The sequence below is a fragment of the Amaranthus tricolor genome, chromosome 1 (genome assembly GCF_026212465.1).
Source record: "Amaranthus tricolor cultivar Red isolate AtriRed21 chromosome 1, ASM2621246v1, whole genome shotgun sequence".
NCBI classification, from domain to species: Eukaryota; Viridiplantae; Streptophyta; class Magnoliopsida; order Caryophyllales; family Amaranthaceae; genus Amaranthus; species Amaranthus tricolor.
Window position 1 is genome coordinate 36,138,379 of NC_080047.1, and position 21,863 is coordinate 36,160,241.

The 21,863-nt window shown below is 31.1% G+C and overlaps 1 pseudogene; it reads left to right on the forward strand.

Moving 5' to 3' along the window:
- Positions 1-12,932: 12,932 nt before the first annotated feature.
- Positions 12,933-18,588, forward strand: LOC130826717 ((S)-8-oxocitronellyl enol synthase CYC1-like; annotated as a pseudogene).
- The last annotated feature ends 3,275 nt before the right edge of the window (positions 18,589-21,863 follow it).

Sequence of the window (21,863 nt, forward strand, 5' to 3'; positions counted from 1 at the left end):
TTGTTGCGGTTTTGGGCCTTAACCGCAGCAAATACATATGAGCAGCTTCAATAGCTGCGGTTTGGTTCATGCCCGCAGCAAATAAGTGAATATTAAACTAAAAAATAAATAAATAAATAAAATATAAGCATTATTTGCTGCGGTTATTGAGGGACCGTAGCAAATAATTATTAAAAAAAAAGTGAAGAAAAGCTTCAAATGCAGACAGATGTACCTCCGCGACGCGCGGAGTACGTCCTGACCCCAGCCAAAATTTTTTAAAAAAAAAAAAAACTATTATTTGCTGCGGTTTTTTAAGAAGCCCGCAGCAAATAGTTGGTTCAAAAAATATAAAAACCGCGTTTTGATGTTCAATTGCTTAAAACCCTAAAATAACTTTCTTCAAAAACCCACGATGACGACTGTCTTCTTCTTCAAACTCTTCAATTTCAGAAAATTTCTTCAAAAACTCACGAAAAATCTCTTCAAGTTCTTCAAGTTTTTCAAATCATATGACTCTACTGTGTTTTCTTTTCATTTTGTTCATCATCTTCCAAACCCAATGACTTTGTTTAAGTTCTTCAAGTTCCTGTGTTGTTGAGATTTGTTGCTTCAATAACCACCCATTGCACGAATTTCCTTCTCCATCTTTGTTTAAGTTCTTCAACCCACCATTGTTGTTTTTCCTTCAAAAGCCACGAAATTAGGGCTAGTCTTGTTCTTTTTCAAGTCATTGTGTTTTAGTAAGGATTTAGTCTTTTTTTATACTAATTTTGATTTTGTTTTTCATTGTAGGTTACATAATCTTATTGTAGAAACAAAATTATCATATCTCATTACCAAGGTATGTATTTTATATTTGAATGTGAATAATTTACCTATGTATGTACTTGAATATTTGAATGTGAATAATTTTAATTAATTAGGATTGTTAGGGTAGATTGAATGTGAATAATTTAATCATGTATATATGTAGTTGTATATTTGAATGTGAATAATTACTTATGTATGTGGTATTGTTGTAATTACTTATGAATGGGAATATTATTATTCCTTGGAAATAACTAAAGGAACTTATGTTTAGTTACTTTTTATAATTAGCAATTTGATTATAATTAGCAATTTTATTATTAATTGAAACCCAAATTAATGATCAGAGATAGTGACTAATATAGTGATATTTATGTTTTAAATATATAAATGGACAAATAATGATAGGATAGATACAGTAATATTTTAATTCCATATACTTTTAGCTACTTCAAAACTTGATGTATAATCTTAAAACTTGAAATATTGGGTTGTATTTGTTGTATTTTGAACTCGATTGTTTTGACTCGTTTTATTGGTCTTGTTTAAAACTTTATTTGATATTTTTTCCTAAGAAATAATAATATTTTTTCAAAAAGAATTCTAATCCCGTTTGGTTGATCTGAACCTGACACAACCCAGTCTAAAATTGACCTGATCAAAAATGATTATGAGTTAATTTAATTGTTGGGGGCTTTCTCTTTTATCCTTGTGACAAGAGTTTGTTTATTACCACCTATTAAAAGGATTAATATCATTTTCATTTGTGTGTGGAGCTTTTCTAAGTCCATCCTAATAAAAAGTGTTTCAGAGTATTGCAAATTTTATAGGTCATTATTTATGTTAATTATTTGTGTTTAATGCTTTATTTATGTTTTAGAGTAAGATGTTAATTATTTATGTTTTTGGATGAGTTTAATGCTTATTTGTGTTTCGTTGGATTTGCAGATTGATAGTTTGCCATGTCGATGTTTATTCGAAGGACAAAAATTCTCAACTCGTCGAATCCACTATTCACTTTCGCAAGCTGCTTCCTATATGAAACATGTAGGATTGAATCTCAAAAACCGAGAGCTTTCGATGTGTGACACTCTTTTTGGAGTCAAGTATATATTATTTTTATGACTAGAGTAAGTTTAAAAGTAATTGTGTCATGTTTAAAAGCACCTTTTGATTTATTAGGACTTTAATTTGTATATGATGTACATATTATTATATCATATATATGATCGAGAGTTTACAAAGGGATTATTGGTGATTATTGGAGTTAATTGGTGATTATCATTGGATTAATCATTGTTTATTATTTTATATTATTGGATTATTCATACTATTAAAAGAAAACAACAAAAAAAAATTACAACTCCGCGGCACGCGTAATACCTTCTGCAGCAGCAAAACCAAAAAAAAAATAAAAATAACTATTTGCTACGGTTTTGCCTCTGACCGCAGCAAATAATGCTCCTTATTTGCTGCGGTTTTTTCCTATGACCGCAGCAAATAATGCCCTTATTTGCTGCGGTTATTTGCTGCGGTTTTGAACCGCAGCATTTAAAGTAGGACATTTGCTGCTATCACTATTGTTGGGGGCCAAAACCGCAGCAAATAATGGCAAAAAAAACTGCAGCAAATGAGGTTTTTTCAACTAGTGATTTGGTGATTTACAAAGCAAGGAGTTCCATTGCCATCCACACAAGGAAAATACAAATCGGTTTGTTTATTTGTATTTACATTATATTTTCAATAATCTATTGTGACATTATTTCAAAGATGGCAAGCGTTAAAGATCTCATTAATATTTTTCATCAAGTTGGACAATTATTTCGGCATGAAGTTCTAATGATGGCAAATGAAATACTTATTTTTATGGGTATCTTTAATAAGAAGAAGTATCCTGGAAAACAAGTAAGTTTTTCTTGAGATTTAATAATCATAAATTATTTTTGATATTTTTTGTTTAAATTTGTGAAAAAGTTTTTACATATATTTAAATCTTCTTTTGGATGATCATATACATGTGTTCAAATTTTAATTTGAAGTGACGCATGTGGGTAATAGTATTTTTCAAAGATATGATCTAAAGAAGTGGGTATGTGTTATTTTGATGATAAAAATTTATGATAGAAATCATACAGTGTTATTTTTCTTAATAATTAATTAAGAAAAAAAGAATAGAAATCTATTCATGTGATCATCATGGTTAAATAGGGCAATGAAATTTTATAGTATGGAATAAAAGTACTACAACGTTAGGATTTATATTATATATAAATTAAAATTGCCAAGTATACATTAAGTATGTGTTTTATCGGATATTGTTTGATTAAAGTATGATTATGTTCTATACTTGATGGAATTAATTCTTCATGAGGCATGTTTAAAGAAAGTGATTAATTTTGTTTTATCATGTTGATAATTGATGTATGACATGTAGCATCAAAACCAAAGGTATGATAATTTTGTTTAGCATACTTTCGATTAATCTCAGTTTGTTGATTTGTAATTGTTTTATTTTATTGTTATTTATGAAATAAAGTATCAATTTTATTGATGTAACCATTTTTGTGGTTAGTTATGGTAGTTATTTGTAAATAACTACTTATAAGTAAATGATAAATTTATTGACTTTTGTCAAGTTTTTCATGATGAGACAAAATTAAAGTGACATATTTTTTATTACCCAAGTCAATCTAGTTATATTATAACTAAGATTAAGGGGTAGAGTTTATATGTCATGTAGATATACATGTTTATGTATATGGAGCATATTAAATTTAAATTTAATATGGTCGGACCATTATTTATAATAATTAAGATTAAATTATTATGTATAATTCAATAATGTTGAAATTATAAGTAAGTGGTTGTTTTTATCATTACTTATGAAAATAGTTATGAAATACATGTTATTCTATATAAGAGAATAAATTAATTTGCATAGATTTTGCAAATTATGTTTTATGGTGATTATAATTCCATAATGTTTTATGGTGATTAAAATTCCATAATGTTTATAAATCAAATTATTATTACTAGTTTGTAATAATATTTTTGGTATGTTTAATGGATGGTATATAATTTATTCATAAATTATATGTGACAAGTTGATTTATTTTATTAACTATAAAGTGATTATTATTTATAAGTATCTACTTATAAAGTTGTGTCCTTTAAGACATGTGAATTATCAAATGGTATGATAATGTATTTTATGACTTAAGCATAAAATTTATATTATGGCAAATAAATTCCATAATGTCTAATAATTATTTATTATTACTAGTTTGTAATAATGTAAGAAATTTTCTCAAGTTATACATAATTATATGTATGAAATTCAATTTTGAATTGGATCACAAAGAATTGTCATTTCTATTTGTGATTGAATGTTTACAAATAGGGGAGGTAATTTTAAACTTCCAAGTGTAAACTAATAAAGATAATATTTTATCCACAAACATTTGTCTTAGTTTTAGACAAAAAGATTAAATTATCTCTTGTTTGAGATGTTTAATAAAAAGTCATTTTCAAGAAAAAATGCGCACTAAGAAATTTGATGATTGGTCAAAGGTACTAGAATAATGTTACTTCTAGTGTTCCATATTTATTTAATGTGGAAGGAGACCCATTGACTTTTAGTGATGCTAAGGCATCACAAGATAGTGCCTTTTGGAAAGAGGCAATAGATGATGAGATGCAATCCATCATGGGGAATAATACTTGGGTATTAGTAGCTCTCCCACCGACTTGTAAACCAATAAATTCAAGGCCCGTTTAGTGGCACAGGGCTTTAGACAAAAGCTTGGTAGTGATCATTTTGATACATATGCACCTGTTGCAAGAATAACCACCATTAGGTTGTTGGTAGCATTGGCTACAATTTATTATCTAGAGGTCCATCAAATGGATGTGAAAACCGCATTCTTATACGGTGAGCTAGATGAGGAAGTTTACATGAAACAACCCGAAGGGTTTGTTTTGAAAGGACGAGAAAATAAGGTGTGTAAACTTGTTAAGTCACTATATGGACTTAAACAAGCACCAAAACAATGCCATCAAAAGTTTGATGAAAATATATTGTCCTTTGGACTCAAGTTGAATCAAGCGAATAAATGCGTTTATAGCAAATTTGATAACCATAGCAATGGAGTTATCATTTGCTTATACGTGGATGACATGCTTATCTTTGGTACTAGTATAGTACATATCCAAGAGACAAAGGATTTTTTGTCTAAATTCTTGCAAATGAAGGATATGGGGGAGGCCGATGTGATCTTAGGCATAAAGATCAAAAGAGATGGTGGTCGTATTAAGCTTAGTCAATCTCATTACATTGATAAAGTGCTTAATAGGTTTAAATTGCAAGATTCGACACCAATCTCAAGTCCCATGGAGCAAGGTATGAAATTTACCAAGCATACCGGAAAACCAATTTATTAATTAGAGTATGCAAAGATTATTGGATCTTTGATGTATGCTATGACATGTACAAGGCCGGATATAGCATTTGCGGTTGGTAAATTGAGTAGATTTACTAGTAACCCGGGTCCCCAACATTGGTTGGGGATAAGGAGAGTATTACGATACTTGAAAGGAACCATAATTTATGGTATAACTTATAGTGGTGAACCTCTTATTTTGGAAGGTTATTCCGATGCTAGTTGGATCACTAATGAAGAGGATAATTCTTCAACTAGTGGTTGGGTGTTTGTTTATGGGGGAGGTGCCATTTCATGGGCTTCCAAGAAACAAATGGTAATAGCAGATTCCACTATGTCTGCGGAATTCATTGCACTCGCCTCGGCGGCAAATGAAGCGGAGTGGTTAAGGAATCTCATGTTTGAGATACCTTTGTTGCCAAAGCCAATTTCACCGGTGGCAATTCATTCGGATTGCACAACGGCTTTGGGAAGAGCTTAGAGTCAAGTGTATAATGGTAAATCGAGACACATTGCTCTTAGACACAGTCTAGTGCCAGATCTTATCATTCATGGGGTCATAACTCTTGACTATGTGAACACCAAGTTCAATTTGGCTGATTTTTTTCACTAAAGCCATGAGTAAAGTTTCAATTGAACAAGCGTCAATTGAGATCGGTTTATGTCAATAAAGTTTAAAGGAAAGTCCCAATTCACACACAAGTAGCATTGTGTCTTAAATTCAATGTGGTAAAGTCCTTTAAAATCTTTGAAAGCAACAAGGATGAATGACCCATAGTTGCTTTAGACCGTGATGACAAGGTAGTCGCTTAAGTTCTCAAGGTCAAGGGTTGAATAGCTCTTGGTGGTATTCTATCACGGGGATATGTTTTACGTAGTGAGAACCTACATATATAAGTTTGAAGTTTTGGCCGCTTCAAGTAGTCAAGATTGGCATATCCGACTATGATAAACTTATGAATAGATATGGACACGGCCCTATATAATGTGTCAAGGTAAATGACAATGTGTTATTAGTTTTGTGTGTATTTAACCTTCAAGTGGTTGGATGGGCTAGTTGATTCAATCCGTAGGGACATCATTCTAGTTCGATCGCTTGTAAAGTGTTTTATACTAGGCATTAATTCAATTCGTAGGGACATTAGCGTTGATGCATGAAACGGAATTATATACTTAATGTGTAAAGGAAGAAGGAGGTTTCTTATACTCTAAATGGGGGAGGATTGTTGAACATTTAGAGTATATAAGCCTAAATTTGTATATACTACATACTTAGTATAGTAGTGAGACTTAAATAAATATACTATAAGTCCATATTAAATGCCTCAAAGAATTTGATGAAACATTACTTTGTTTCATAAGCTTTGCTTGGTGAAACATTACTTTGTTTCATAGGCTTTGCTTGGTGAAACATTACTTTGTTTCATAGGCTTTGCTTGGTGAAACATTACTTTGTTTTATAAGCTTTGCTTGGTGAAACATTGCTTTGTTTCATAAGCTTTGCTTGGTGAAACATCTTTGTTTCATAAACTTTGCTTGGTGAAAAAGCTTTGTTTGGTGAAACACTTTTGTTTCAAAAGGAGGTATTGTTTCATGCATAACTCTATAAATAGAGGTTGCATGCCAAGGGATATTCCATCCCAATTTCATATGATTTATGATTTCTCTCTTAAGAATACTCTTATTCTTGTTCTTCCTTTCATGAGATAATATTGAGAGAGTAATTAACTCTTAATATCATCAAAATTCATAATTCACTACAACACTTGTATTTACTATTGCAATATCCTTGTGCTAGGATTTTGTTGTGTAGATTGTATCTCATTGTGAATTTCATTTATCATCCCAAGCACCTTTGTGGGAGAAATATCACAATAGGAAAGTGCATGAACGCCTTCTACTCATATCAAGTTTCCGAGCGACTTCTCTGATTGTCGCAACCTTATCTTCATGATGTCCATTTGGTGATTTACAAAGCAAGGAGTTCCATTGCCATCCACACAAGGAAAATACAAATCGGTTTGTTTATTTGTATTTGCATTATATTTCCAATAGTTGAAAGCGCCTTATCCATATCTCAGACTACTGATACTTTTTTGCTTACCATTTGGTGTTCTTGTTTTTACTTTTACCTTTTTACATTTTTTTTTATTACTGAAGTTTATTTAGAGGATCCATCTGTGGATCTTTTTCGAGTCGAGGGACTCTTTAGCCGCTCTCTCCTTTATAGGTATGAGTTGTCGCATTCTTTCCATCCCTAAATTCTGATCATTGTTTTTTCACTGGATATGATGATGGATGACGAATTTGAGTTCGTGAGCATTTATGATGAAAGGATTATCAATTGATCTTCTCTTCTAACAAGAGAGTAATGTTGGGTAGGCAAATGACACATACCATCATAATATGTCTAACTAAGAAGTAATGGAGGATTCGTGTCCTTTGACCCTCCAAACTGTGACACTTATAAATAATACCCAAATTTTATATTTTATCTTATTTTAAAAAATATGTTTGACTAAATAAATATTATAAGTTGTATAAAATAAGGATCATTTACAACCTATAATCTTAAAGGTTTTTATATTTTTTATTTTTTATATTTTTTATTATACAAACAACAACCTTTAAATTATCAAATACAACATCGATACATTCTCTTTAGTAGATGACCTGCTATGTAATACCCCGACATTTTAATGACGTAATTATTTAATATTTTAATAGTTTTTAAAGATTTTTCGATTATATTTAATTATTTTTTAATTAGTTTAATAAATTTCTTTCATATACGAATTTAAATATTAACATACTTATATTAAAAATATGGTTACGATTTCTAAAATAAAGGGTTCAAATCAAAATGATTATTTTATTAAAATGTGGGAGCACACGAAGATGAGTCTCTTAGTTGGGTCTCGCAAGAAAATTAATCTAGATAAGAAATAAATAAATAAATAATAATAATGAGTAAGAGGCTTTAAAACCCTACTTGCCAAACCAGCCGCCATTCGCCACTCTTCCTTCCCCTTCTCTCTTTCTCTCACTCCCTCCTCCCTCACTGTGAGTAGCCGGCAGCCAGCCACGAGCAGCCAAACCAGCTACCGTTCACCTCTCCTCCTCCTCGACAAGCAGCAACCGACTCCCCCCGTCCTCCACAGGTAGCAGGCGGCAACAACCAGCCTTGCTCCACCACCTAGCAGCAGCAACTACTGCTTTGTATGCCCCAAACAGCAGCAAGCTGCAGTGACGCAGCCCCCGCAGCCTCACGCAGCTTCCTCCACCATCTTTGAGCTCATCACCACCACAACAACCACCTATACCCTCACCCATTTTTAGTTTCCCATTGTAAGACATCTCACGTTCCTCTAATTGATTTTCTTTCTTGATTTAATTGGGATTTTTATCAAGTTTATGAGTCTTATGATGATTTTGTATTATTTCTTTCTTTTATTTATTAAATCTTGTTATGAGTAAGAGTTGGATTTATGAATTGAATATATTTATGAATTAAGGTTTAAAGTATGAGTATAAATGATAGTTGTACTACTTTTGTGTTTAGGGATGTTTTATGACTTGAATAAATTGGTATGAGATTTGAATATGTGATTATATTGTGAATGGTGATAAATGTAGAATAGATGGTTAAATTTATTAGTTCAAAAAGGAGGTGTTAATTGTCACTTATATTATTATAAAAAAATGATGGTGGTTATTATTTATATTATTGAGTATTATTGCTAGTTAATTGTGTTACGATCGTAGCTATTAGAGTTGAATTTTATCGTTGTGGAAGTCGAAAGAAACTATAGTTGTTATTGTTGCTAATTATTAGAGGAAGTGTTTCTTTTGATGTCCTTTGCCATTGTGAGTAATTTTGTATGTTGTAGTGAGTTATACGACAACTTGAGGTTATCACTAACATCAACATTATTTTAAGTTATTAGTATTAGTGCTATTGTACAAGTGTTCTTAGTTGATGACATGACATGGTGATATGGTTTTATTACTCGATTCCCATAGGTTTAAAGAAATGGTCTTAAAGTACACTTTGTTGTTGAGAAAGCTTATTTGATCCTTGGTTTAATGGATGTAAAAGCTTATTTGATTGTTGAGTTAAGGTTATAACTTATGAATAAGTATAGATTGACTAACGTGAATTAGTTTAGTATGCGTTAGAATAAGTGAATGATAGCTTGTTGTAGATGTTAGATGTTATTAAGTGGTGACAAATAGGCTTATCAGTAGGGATTGTCATGGGTCCAGGACCCGTGCTGGACCCGCCCCTTTTTTAAGGGTCTGGGTCTTATTTTTTGAGACCCATAGAATCCGGGTTGGATCTGGATCAAGAAAATATTTGACGGGTTCGGGTCTCAAGGTGCGGACCCGGAGCCGACATCAAGACCTTGACCCTAGACCCGCTCCTCAGACCCAGACTCAAGCCCTATACAATTAAATAGCTTTTTTACTTTTTAGTAATTATTTTATATTTGAATTTCATAGAATCGAACAAATGTTTGTAATACGATAATAAGTTGCTTACAAAAATACAAAAAGACTCGAAAAAGGTTCAATTTTTGACAATCAAAGAGACTTTGTTTAAGACCCATTAAGGACCCATCAAGAACCCTATACCCGTCAGATCCAGCGGGTTTGGGTCTGGGTCTGAAAATTTTAGACCCTTAGGGTCCGGATCTGGATCTATAAAATATAAAAGGGTCGAGTCCGGGTCTGGCCAGACCCGCTCCAGACCTGCCCCATGACCATCCCTACTTATTAGTTCTATTCCTAACTTGTATAGGTTCCCAGTTCATAAGAGGAAAGTAGAACTTAGTTAGGTGATTTTTGTAACTTTTGGTCATGCAGTGACACTTGTAGGTACGTACACGCAGTAATTAATTATCATATTCATCGTTTCAAACTATTATCAATATCTCATGATTATATGCATCGTATTAGAATTATAGAGCGCCAGAAAGTAAACTATGCTGGCGAATGGTCATAATAGTGATATAGGCAAGTAGAATGAAAGCATTAGGAGACTATAAGAACAGATTTCTACTTAGTAGAGAACGCACCATGGTTGTGTGTGTGGTATCGAAGTGATTTCCTACTTATTGAGCCTTGATTATGATTAGTTGGCGTGTCTCTACTGGATTATGTCCGGGTGATTTAGTAGTCCCCTAGGTGAGATCCGACGGGATCACAGTAAGGGGGTTATGAGCATACTTTTGTCATTGGGCGCCGGATGGCCGATACCGCCCCTTGAATAAGGTGTTACCATGCGGGCCTTGTAAACCCGAATATGGTGGCCTCTTCACTGATTTAGTACCCCAGTGCGTTAGTTTTTTCCGAAGGTAGGACCCGAGAGGGTCAGCTGGAGGGGGTATGAGCTCATACTTTGCCATGGGCGTCGTATGGCCGATAACATCCTTGGCCGTGTCACTATGCCATGAATAAAGAAAAGATCCACTACCTTTGAATATACTTTGAGGGATTAGAAGTTTGAAAGAGTATCATGAATGAATAGAGGTGTTTAGACAGATGAGTAGACTCGTTATTGCCATACTATATCGTTGTCTATAGTTTTGTTCAATGTCTCTAATCGTTATAAGTTCATCGATTACTAAAGTGTATGTGTTTGTTGTTGTTTGTTCATGACTTCCTATAATGTTCCTGCAATGACACATTTGACTATGATCATTATGTTGAGCAGCAGGAGGATCATAGCTTGATATGACAGGTGTAAGAGCTTCTTTTGCTTTGCATTGGGAGAAAGAGTGGAGTACGATCGTAGCAATTGTGTACAAGTTACCTAATGCTTGTAGCTTTTACATTACATGTAAAGTTATCTATTTGGGATTGTATAATTCCTTCGTATGGAGCCATGTGACTCCTTGTATGATCCATAGTTCCGCTGCATAGTTTTTGGATGCATAGTAATGAGAATAGTTCTTTAGTATCCGTCAAACCGATGCGTTAACACTGGAACCACGATCCTTGTTAGAGTTGATGATTTGAGGAGCAGACGATGATTCATTCCGTCATGACATATTTTTGAAAGGCATTAAAGGCCTTAAATTAGTTTAGTTATATTATCCATTTATATATCCTTGTCACATCCTCAGTTTTTTAACAGAGATGCTGCCGAAATTTACACTCATTCACCATTTTAATTAATCTTTAACGTTTATTTAAATTATTTTCCTTTCTCTTCTTTTTTTATGTAACACCCGAATTTCCTCTTGTGATTTACGATTTTGGTTTCGTCTAAGGGACTGAAAATTCAGAGATGTTACATGCTAAAAAATCGTTGATCATGCTAAATGACCTTTGACATTCAATTAATTTCATTAATCTAACCTAATTTACCTAATTACCACCAATTAAACCTTCTTCCTCAACCTCTCTATATCCCTTTCCAATCACCGATTTACCACTATTCCCCCACCCCCACACCACCACCACCTCCTTAAAGCCCCTCCTTTACTAACAGCTCATCAAAAACCCCTTCTTTAATTAGAAATCTTTAAATTCAATGGTGGTGGTAGAGGTTATCATGTTAAGAGAGACAATGAATTTTCAAATTTTTTAGGATTTTCATCCGATTTCTAGCTAAGATTTCCCCAATTCAAAACCCTTAAGTTTGAATTTTCAAGTTCATCGGAAATGTTGTTCTGGGTTTACTCTTGAAAGTTCTGTAGATCTCTTTTTCAGTTTAATATCTTTTTTTCTTCCAGATTTTGTTGAATGTCATTCTTAGCTTCTTCTCAGATGTTTACATTTTTTTATTTCTTACACTTTTGTGGTGATTTGTTTGCGACCCATATGCTTCTTTGTAGTTTATTTGCAAAATTTTCATAATTGAAGATTTGAAAATGACAAGATTTAAATAGTTATTCTCAAAATTTTAACTTTAACTACTTTGAAAATAATTTTGGAATTTGATTCAAATTTAAATTTGAAAATTTTTGAATTATCAAACAATAAACTTGAACCAATTCTAAATTTCCAAATAAAATTATCGTTCTCAAACATGACATTAATATTTTTAGGTTTATTTGATTTTCCATTCAAGTAAAAGAGGTTTTGTGTTTGATTTTGGAATTTCGCATTGATTTTGTTTATATATATTCTTTTGAAAAACGATTGTGTAAATGAACTATTATTCTCTTTACAGTTTCTTTCAATTTTCTTTTTTCCCTTTTCCTAGTCTCTCTTGACATGATAACCTCCATCACTACCATTGAATTTGAAGATTTCTGATTGAAGATGGGCTTTTGATTGAAAAGTGGGTATAGAGAAGTTGGGGAAAAAAAGAATTTAATTAGGAGTGTTTAGGTAAATTAGGTTAGATTAATGAATTTAATTGAAAGTCAAAGGTCATTTGGCATGGTTAACGATTATTTAGCACGTCATCCAGTAAAGTGACTGTATCGATGTCGTATTTGGTAATTTGAAGGTTGTTGTATGTAAAAACAAAACTTCAAATCTGTTTATTCTAAAATAACCAAACTTCAAGACTATAGAGGGTAAATAATCCTTAAAATATTATTAATCGGATTAATTTAAATTGAATAGTGGTTGTTTCATCTCTTTTCCTCGGCTTACCTGATAGTAAAAAATAATAAATAAATAACAATAATATAACCACCAAAGTGGACTGTCATAAATATCAACATCTTCACTACCAAAATCCTTCTCATGGCTACCACTCAAACCATCTCCTCAGTTGCACTAGTAGTAGGAGTAACCGGCATGGCAGGCCTTAACATAGCTCAAACTCTTAAAAACCCTCAAAACCAAGGAGGCCCATGGATTGTCTATGGAGCAGCCCGTAGATCCAAGCCACTTGGTTTCCCTCCTCTGCCGTTGATCACTACAACAACTTCGATGCTTCCAATTACGACGATACAAATGCCACTCTCTCTCCTCTTATTCAATAATCACCCACGTTTTCTGGGCTGCACTCTACGTGGGCCGGGATGAAGAAGATAATATCACTGTTAACTCAGCCATGTTACCAAACGTCCTTAAAGTTCTCACATCTGACCCGACCCGGCCCATTACGCTTCGCCGTGTAATCTTCCGAACAGGAACTGCACAATACATGGGCCAAGTTCATTTTGAGGCTCCTGTAGTATATAATGGGCCTCCGTTTAGTGAGGATATGCCTCGTTTGCCATATCCGAATTTTTACCATAATCTTGAAGCCGTGGTAAAATCGTAAGGATCAAAATTCATTTACACAATACATCGTCCATCAATCATCATAGGTATACGTTTATAGATCAGTTTTTCTTGTATAAGACCATCTCATTATGAAATGAGACTATATAATTAGTTTATTTCTATAATTAACGATCACTCTCATAATATAGGTACATGGGTTAGAGATAATATGATCACTATGAGACGACCCATTTAGGAATTTGTGTTATTAAATAAGTTATTTTATAATAAATTTTTAAATGAGATAGTCTCATGGTTAAGCATCGCTGTCATGTAAATTTTTCTAATTTATTATTTTAAAATAATAAATAATTATTTTATTACACTAAATATATATGAGTCAGTTTAATAAAAATAATTTTATTATAAAAATGTCTTGATTTAAAATTTAAAATAGTTAATTATTAATAATGATTATATAAGGGGCCCTTATTTTAATAATTTTGTCTATTTTACTATGCATAGGTGCATCATCAATGAGTGTGTACAATTCGCGGTTAACAATTAACATAGTTGTCTATGCAGAAACATGTAAGTACAAAAACGCTCCGTTTCGGTACCCAAGGAATAGGGTGTTATTATACTTCGCACCCCCTTTTAATATTTTCGCCATCCCCTTGAAATTAATTTTTTGCCCTTAAAGTTTTAAAATTTTCAAAAATGCCATTATAATTATGATTATTATTATTATTATTATTATTATTATTATTATTATAATCATTATTATTATGATTATTATTATTATTATTACGGTTATTATTATTATTATTATTATTATTATTATTATTATTATTATTATTATTATTATTATTATTAATATTATTGTTATTATTATTATTATTATTATTATTATTATTATTATTATTATTATTATTATAAATTTTCCAAAAAAAAAAATTTGAATCGCCCAAAAATGTGCGATTGAACCCCGGTTCAATCGCACAAAATGTGGCGATTGAACCGGGGTCCAATCGCCCATTTTTGGGCGATTCAATTTTTTTTTTATTTTTTTAAAATTTTTTTTTGGTAAATTTATAATAATAATATTAATAATAATAACCGTAATGATAATAATAATAATAATAATAATAATAATAATAATAATAATAATAATAATAATAATAATAATAATAATAATAATAATAATAATGATAATAATAATAATGATAATAATAATAATAATAATAATAATATTAATATTAATAACAACAATAATAATATTATTAGCTTTTTTATATTGTTTTAAATAATAATAATAATAATAATAATAATAATAATAATAATAATAATAATAATAATGATTAATTTACATTTACAATGCTTAAAAAAGCTCAACTAATAATAAAATAAAAAAATAATAATAATCATAATAATAATAACCGTAATAATAATAATAATAATAATAATAATAATAATAATAATAATAATAATAATAACCGTAATAATAATAATAATAATAATAATAATAATAATAATAATGATAATAATAATAATAATAATAATAATATTAATAATAATAATAATAATAATAATAATGATAATAATAATAATAATAATAATAATATTAATAATAATAACCGTAATAATAATAATAATAATAATAATAATAATAATAATAATAATAATAATAATAATAATATTAAGACTTTTAGTTTTACCATACGGTGAATTGATTACAATTAATTAATTTACATTTACAATGCTTAAAAAAGCTCAATTAATAAATTGGCTGTTGAAATTCTCCATGAAACTCAAGCTTTCCTTATTATAAATATCAACATAGTCCAATCTTCAACAATTAGTGGTGAAAAATCAAAGCAAAAAGAAAAAAAAGAAAAATGGAAGATCAAGAGAATGAAACGGTAAGTTTAAAGCTTTTGATTGATTTTTTATTTTTTATTATTATTATTATTATTATTATTATTATTATTATTATTATTATTATTAGTATTATTATTATTACGGTTATTATTATTATTATTATTATTATTATTATTATTATTATTATTATTATTATTATTATTATTATTATTATTATTATTATTATTATTATTATTAATTTTACAAAAAAAATTAAAAAAATAAAAAAAAATTTTGAATCGCCAAAAAGTGGCGAACCGGGGTCCAATCGCCTATTTTAGGGCGATTCTTTTTTTTTTTATTTTTTTTTGAAAATTTATAATAATAATAATAATAATAATAATAATAATAATAATAATAATAATAATAACCGTAATAATAATAATAGTAATAATAATAATAATAATAACCGTAATAATAATAATAATAATAATAATAATAATAATAATAATAATAATAATAATAATATTATTATTATTATTATTATTATTATTATTATAAATTTTCCAAAAAAAAAAATTAAAAAAAAAATAAATTTGGAGTCGCCCAAAAATGGGCGATTGGACCCCGGTTCTATCGGCCAAAAAGTGGCGATTGAACCGGGGTCCAATCGTCCATTTTTTGGCGATTCAAATTTTTTTTTAAAGTTAGGGGCAAATTAATAATTTCACAGGGAGGTGGCGAAAATATGAAAATGGGGTGCGAAATTTAGGAATTGGGAAGGAATAAGTACACATGGGAACATTTTTGCGACATGACTGATACGTGGATATTAGCGGAGCAACATATTTGGGGTGCAACGACTGAGAAGGCCAAAAACCAGGCGTTTAATTGTATAAACGGCGACGTTTTTAGTTGGAAGAAAATGTGGATGGTTTTATGTGAGGAATTGAAGGTTAAATCGGAGCCGTTTGATGATGATGATCAAGAAATGTTGTTTGATCCAGTGGAAGAAATGAAAGATAAAGGTAAAGTGTGGGATAAGATAGTGGAAAATGAAGGGTTGATTAAGACATGAATGGAGGTAGAGGTGTTCATTCGGGTGATCGAGTCGGTTTCGGATGGATGTCATTTGATTTGATTGTATTTCGGATCGGTTATATTTCGGATGCGGGTTGCGACGGGCCACACTCGGGTCGGGTCGGTTAGTCACGATTCGGTTGAAAATCGGTTATTCGAGCTATCGGGTTAGCATTAGTTCGGTGTCGGTTGAAGTTCGTGTCGAGTTTCAATCGGTATCAGGTTGTCATCGGTTAATTATTGGTTCGGTTTTCCAGGTACAAATTGGGTTCGGGTATTTTTCATCGGCTACGAATTGCGAATTACTAATTAGTATTGATCGAGTCAGTATCAGATTAAGTTGTTAATCATTTTTTTAATTGATGAAAAGGTTCCTTTACTTAAAGCAAAATAGTGAAAATGCAAAATCAATTAGTGATCATTATTACATTGTTACTTTTACTTGTCTAACCAGAAAATAAATTATAAAGTTCTATTAATTATCATTCAATTCGATTAAAAATAGTTAAATAAACATTGACCATTGATTATTAACTCTAAATATATGAAACCATGTATTTATAAAATTTATTTTAATAAAATATTTATCACTTTATTAAAATAACTAATAAGATGATTGAATATGAATCGATCATAATTCTATGTAAAAAATTGGTTCAGATTTACAGTAGTTCGATCTAAACTTCGTTCGGGTTAAGTCGGTTTTAACCGGATCGAATTCAGTCTGATATGACTCGGGTTGGCCATTATTAGGTTCGGGTAATCTCGGTTAACGGTTATATGTCGGTTAGAAAAATTGGTTACAGCTTGGATTCAGTTTTCCCATTTTCGGTTGTCAACCGGTTCGTGTATAGCTTCGGGTCAGGTAATGTCGGTTCGATAAACATAAAAAAGGAACACATTTTCGAGTCGATTTACTTTCGATTTCGAATCGGATTTTCGAGTCGGGTCACTTTTGAATAGCTCTAAATCGAGGAGAAAACTTGTTTTGGTGCATTTCAAAATGTGGTAAGGTTTAATTTTCAAATGGTAAGTAGTATGAATAAGAGTAAAAAGTTTGGGTTTTTAGGATATGTTGATGGCTTTAAAAGTGTGAGATTTTGGATTGGTAGGCTTCTAGGTTGCACTAAAACGGACACTGACACGGACACGACACGGGTACGGGAAAAGGCCAATTTAAAAATGGCGGACACGGGAACACGAAAATGGTAATATAATAAATATATCAAATTAAAGATAAGTTTACAATCTTTCATTTGATATATGTAAATAAACACTTTAAAAACATAAAACTCACATAAAATGCAAATAAGTACCAAATAAAACTCACATGATTGAACTCTTCAAATTCAAACAACAACAATTAAAGATTCAAAAATCAAGATTAACAAATAACACATTAACAATTTAACATTAACAAATAACAATTAACAAATATTCAAAGAGAACATACAAAAAAATCAAGAACGACATTTCAAATTGTCAAAATTCAAATTACAAACACTAAGATTAAGAATTTAAGATTAACAAATAACACATTAACAATTTTTCATCAACAAATAACAATTAACAAATGAAGTTGTTGCCGATTAGGCTTATCTTGACTTTGGGCCCATTAGGCAAATGTCAGCAATGAACCATTTTTTGCGGGTTTCCAGTACGAATAGAAGTCCATTTTCCCAACGCCCACCCTCCAAACAAAGGTATAATTCTTTTCGAATTTTAGGGTTCTCGAGGGTTGCTGCCGATCATAATTGAGAAATCTCTCCCAATCTCCATTTTGTTTCTCCTCCGAAAACTCTTCTACAATGGTTTCCTCCAAGAAGACGGTAAACTTTCTTATTACCTTATCTTCATCATCTCTATTTTGTTTGTTGATTATCTGTTTGATTTTATGATCATCTCTATTTTAGGGTTAGTGTGAAAGAGAGTTGAGAGGAGTGAGAGCAAGAGACGGAACTGACTCCTTGGCTTCAGTTCTGCTTCTGTTTGAGTGTTTTCAATTTTTTTATTTAATTTATATTTTTTTTTAAAAAACGTGTCCTTGACTTATTGCCGTTTCCCTTGCTGTGTCCCTCTCGTGTCCTTGCCATGTCCGCGTATCCGAAAAAATATTAAAATATTGAACACTTCATTTGGCGTGTCAGACACGGATTTTCGCGTGTCCGTGTCCGACACGCGACACGCAGGTTCAGTGGCGTGTCCGTGTATTCCAGGTAGGCTTAGGGAGTTGAATATTCTACCTTAAATGTATACTTATTAGCGTTTGGAATTAAATTTCACATATTTTGAATGAATTTCTGTTTACAAATATTTGCACTCTTTTTAGCATATTGTCTGCTTTGAATCGAATTAATACTTCTTTTTAACATCTTTTGAAAAAGTCAAACACTTATTAGAAGTTAATTAAATCACTTACATGCTTATGAATACTTTCTTATTTTTCTAATTTGAGACTTGAGATTTACACTAAAGATAATTTAAAAAAAATTGTACCATAAAAGAGTCCTAATCAAAAGTATAGAAAATATGAAAAATGAATAGAATATAGATGTAGTTGATACTTGTTACAATATTTATTGCAACAAGTCTTGTATGAAACCTTCTCATAGTGATACATTGACTCATATAATTTGTCTATGTTTCTAATGGATAATTTTAAAATTGTAGTGAATCCTTTAAGGTTGTAGTGATCAACTTATAGCTATATAAAGTAGGGATGACAATTCAGTCTCAACCCGCCCCTGAATCGACCCGATCCGAGAAATTTAATTCGATTCAAGTCCGAGAAGAATAATATCCGACCCTAAATTCGGTTATATATTCCGAGTCTGATTCAGTTTAAAACCGGATATAACACCCCGTAATTTATCGAGTCTAGAAATAAATAAAATATAATAAGATAAAGTATAACAAAATAAAATAAATAAGTAATATTAAATTATGCTACTTTATATAGTTAATTATAAGTAATAAAGTAGGTTTAATTTTAACGGTAACGAGTTTTATCGCGTGACGTTTCTTTTCTGTTGTGACAATAACACAATAATTACTCAATTAATTAATTAATTATTAACAAAAAAAAAATAAATATAAGGGGATTGGAAGAGGCTGCTGGCCTTGGGAGTATGGGAGGAGTTTTGTAACTCCTCTGATAATTGTGTATTAGGCTTTTAAGATGGGTCCTTAATTTTCTCATTAATCCTCAAGCATTTCAAGCATCTTTAATCACCATTTTAAACATCTCTTGAACATAAAAAAAATTCAGAAAAATTTCTCCTCCTTGCTCCCTTTTTGTGTTTCGGCATTCTCAAGGAAAAAAAAAATAACTTTGTTCAATTCAATCTTTTGTTCAAGGGGTAAGTTTAGTTGAATTGTTATTTATAAATTTTGTTCATAAGATTTCTAAGGTGAAATATTTTTTGTTTTATGTATGATGATATCCTATGATTTTTAGGAGGATTGAATATATTTTCTTTTATAGATAATTTTCTCTACTAATCCTTTAATAAACTTTAATTTTGTTAAAAGGATTGAGTTATATTTTTGATTTATATTCTTTAACAAAGTTTAATTTGTTAAAAGAATTAAGTTAATATTGATATTTAAATAAATTTCTTTTATGATTCACATTTCTCTAACTAAATTACAATTTGTTAGTAGGAATTTAAATGGTATGGATCAAGTAGTGTAGTCGTCTATGAAGTTATAAATCCTTTAGCAAAACTGGATTTTTGCTTGAGGGATTATGTGTTTATGTATATGTCTTGATTCAAGAAGGATGATTTTGGTTTTATGATTCTCTACAAAATTTTAATTTGTTAAGAGAATTAAGTATTTAATTTAATTATCATAATTTGTGAAGTTTTAAGTCTCTTGAAGATCTTATGGATGGGCCTATTCTTTTTATTTTGATGACTCTTATGCTTTGATGATGGGGTTTTTGTGTATGAATATATATAAATAATAATAGCAACAAAAAAAAAAATGTAAAGAGAGTTCCGGACAGCAGCTTCTGTCTCGGTATTGGTGCCGATTCGGGAAACGTTAGTCGTTTCCGTTGTTGGTTTATGTATCCGATGTGTTAAAAAAAAACTCGTTAAACGCTTAAAGTAATTAAAAATAGTAAATGGGTGTTAGAAATTATGAAATTGGGTACCCAAGGTAATTGATGCGTTCCGAATGCAACGGCGAAGTCGGATTTTTCATTTGAATTTTCTAATCTGTCCGAGATGGCCCTTAAAGTTTCTGGTCAGAATTTGTAATTTGGAATCATTGAAAATTGGATGAAAACATTTAAAATTATCAAGTCTTAGTGATATCTTAGTGATATGGAGTAGATTAAATGTGTAAACACGATCTAATATGTGATCGTTTTGTGTGTGTTGTTTAGGACCTCGATTTATAAGAGGGCGAAATTCCTATTGTGCTTGAGCAACGTGTGTTTGCAGCGTTTAAGGTACACGTTTAGACCATACTGTTTATATGGTTGTGCAAGTAATGTTGTTTTATTCCTAATCGAGGCATTGTAAATCACATAACGATTAGACACCTCAAATAATATGAAATAAATAAGTGAAAATTGAGCATTTATGTGTTTGTCACCCAAAGGGATTGACGTTTGGTTATGTTACCCAAAGAGGGTTAACAAATGGTTTGGAATATTATAATTATTGTTCCCATGGCAGTTTTGGATCATTACGGTCACCATGGGGGTATGCATACTTTAGCCTTTGGCGACCCGAACAAGACGGACAACGTCTTAGGTCGGTGGTTGCCTTGGGATTAGCTCTCCCAAGTGTATTCCTCCAAAAATATTTGATTTTATACTTGATCGACCCGAACAGGACGGGCAACGTTACAAGTTGGATTTATAAATGGTTTATACTTGAACGACCCGAACAGGACGGACAACGTTACAAGATTGGAAATATTGAATAATGATTATATATTAGAGCCTTTGCATGCTAGGATAAACTCAATGCTTGTATTCAACCTGTTTGACATATGTATGAAGTCTCTGACGTGTAATGGTTGTTCTTGGAACCTGCTACGGGTCGTCATACGACGTGCAGTAGGTTGATAGCAGGTGGGGGCTGGAGTGAGGACTCGGCTTAGAACCCATAAACATCAAGACTAAGATATATTTTGTAATAAGTTTATGAGTCGAAATAACTCGGTTTATGTAACGAAAGTTTATGACGCTTTTCTTTTTATTTCGTACAACTTTTTAGCTAGTCTAGAGGCCGGTAGACTCTCGAGTTGTATGTAAAGACTTCCGCTGACTTGTCTTCTTTGTTTGGCGTTGTTTCTTGCGTTGACCATATTCCTTTACCGTTGGAACGTGGACGATCCGAGTAAAAAAAAAAATTAAATTATTTGTGTCCGTTTGTGAACCGGAATCATGTTTTCACATAATTTTCCGGGTCACTTAAACCGGGCCGTTACACCGGAGTTGGACCTCATAAAAAATCTGATACTCCGACTCGACCGGACCTGACATCCAACTCCAAATTGAATATA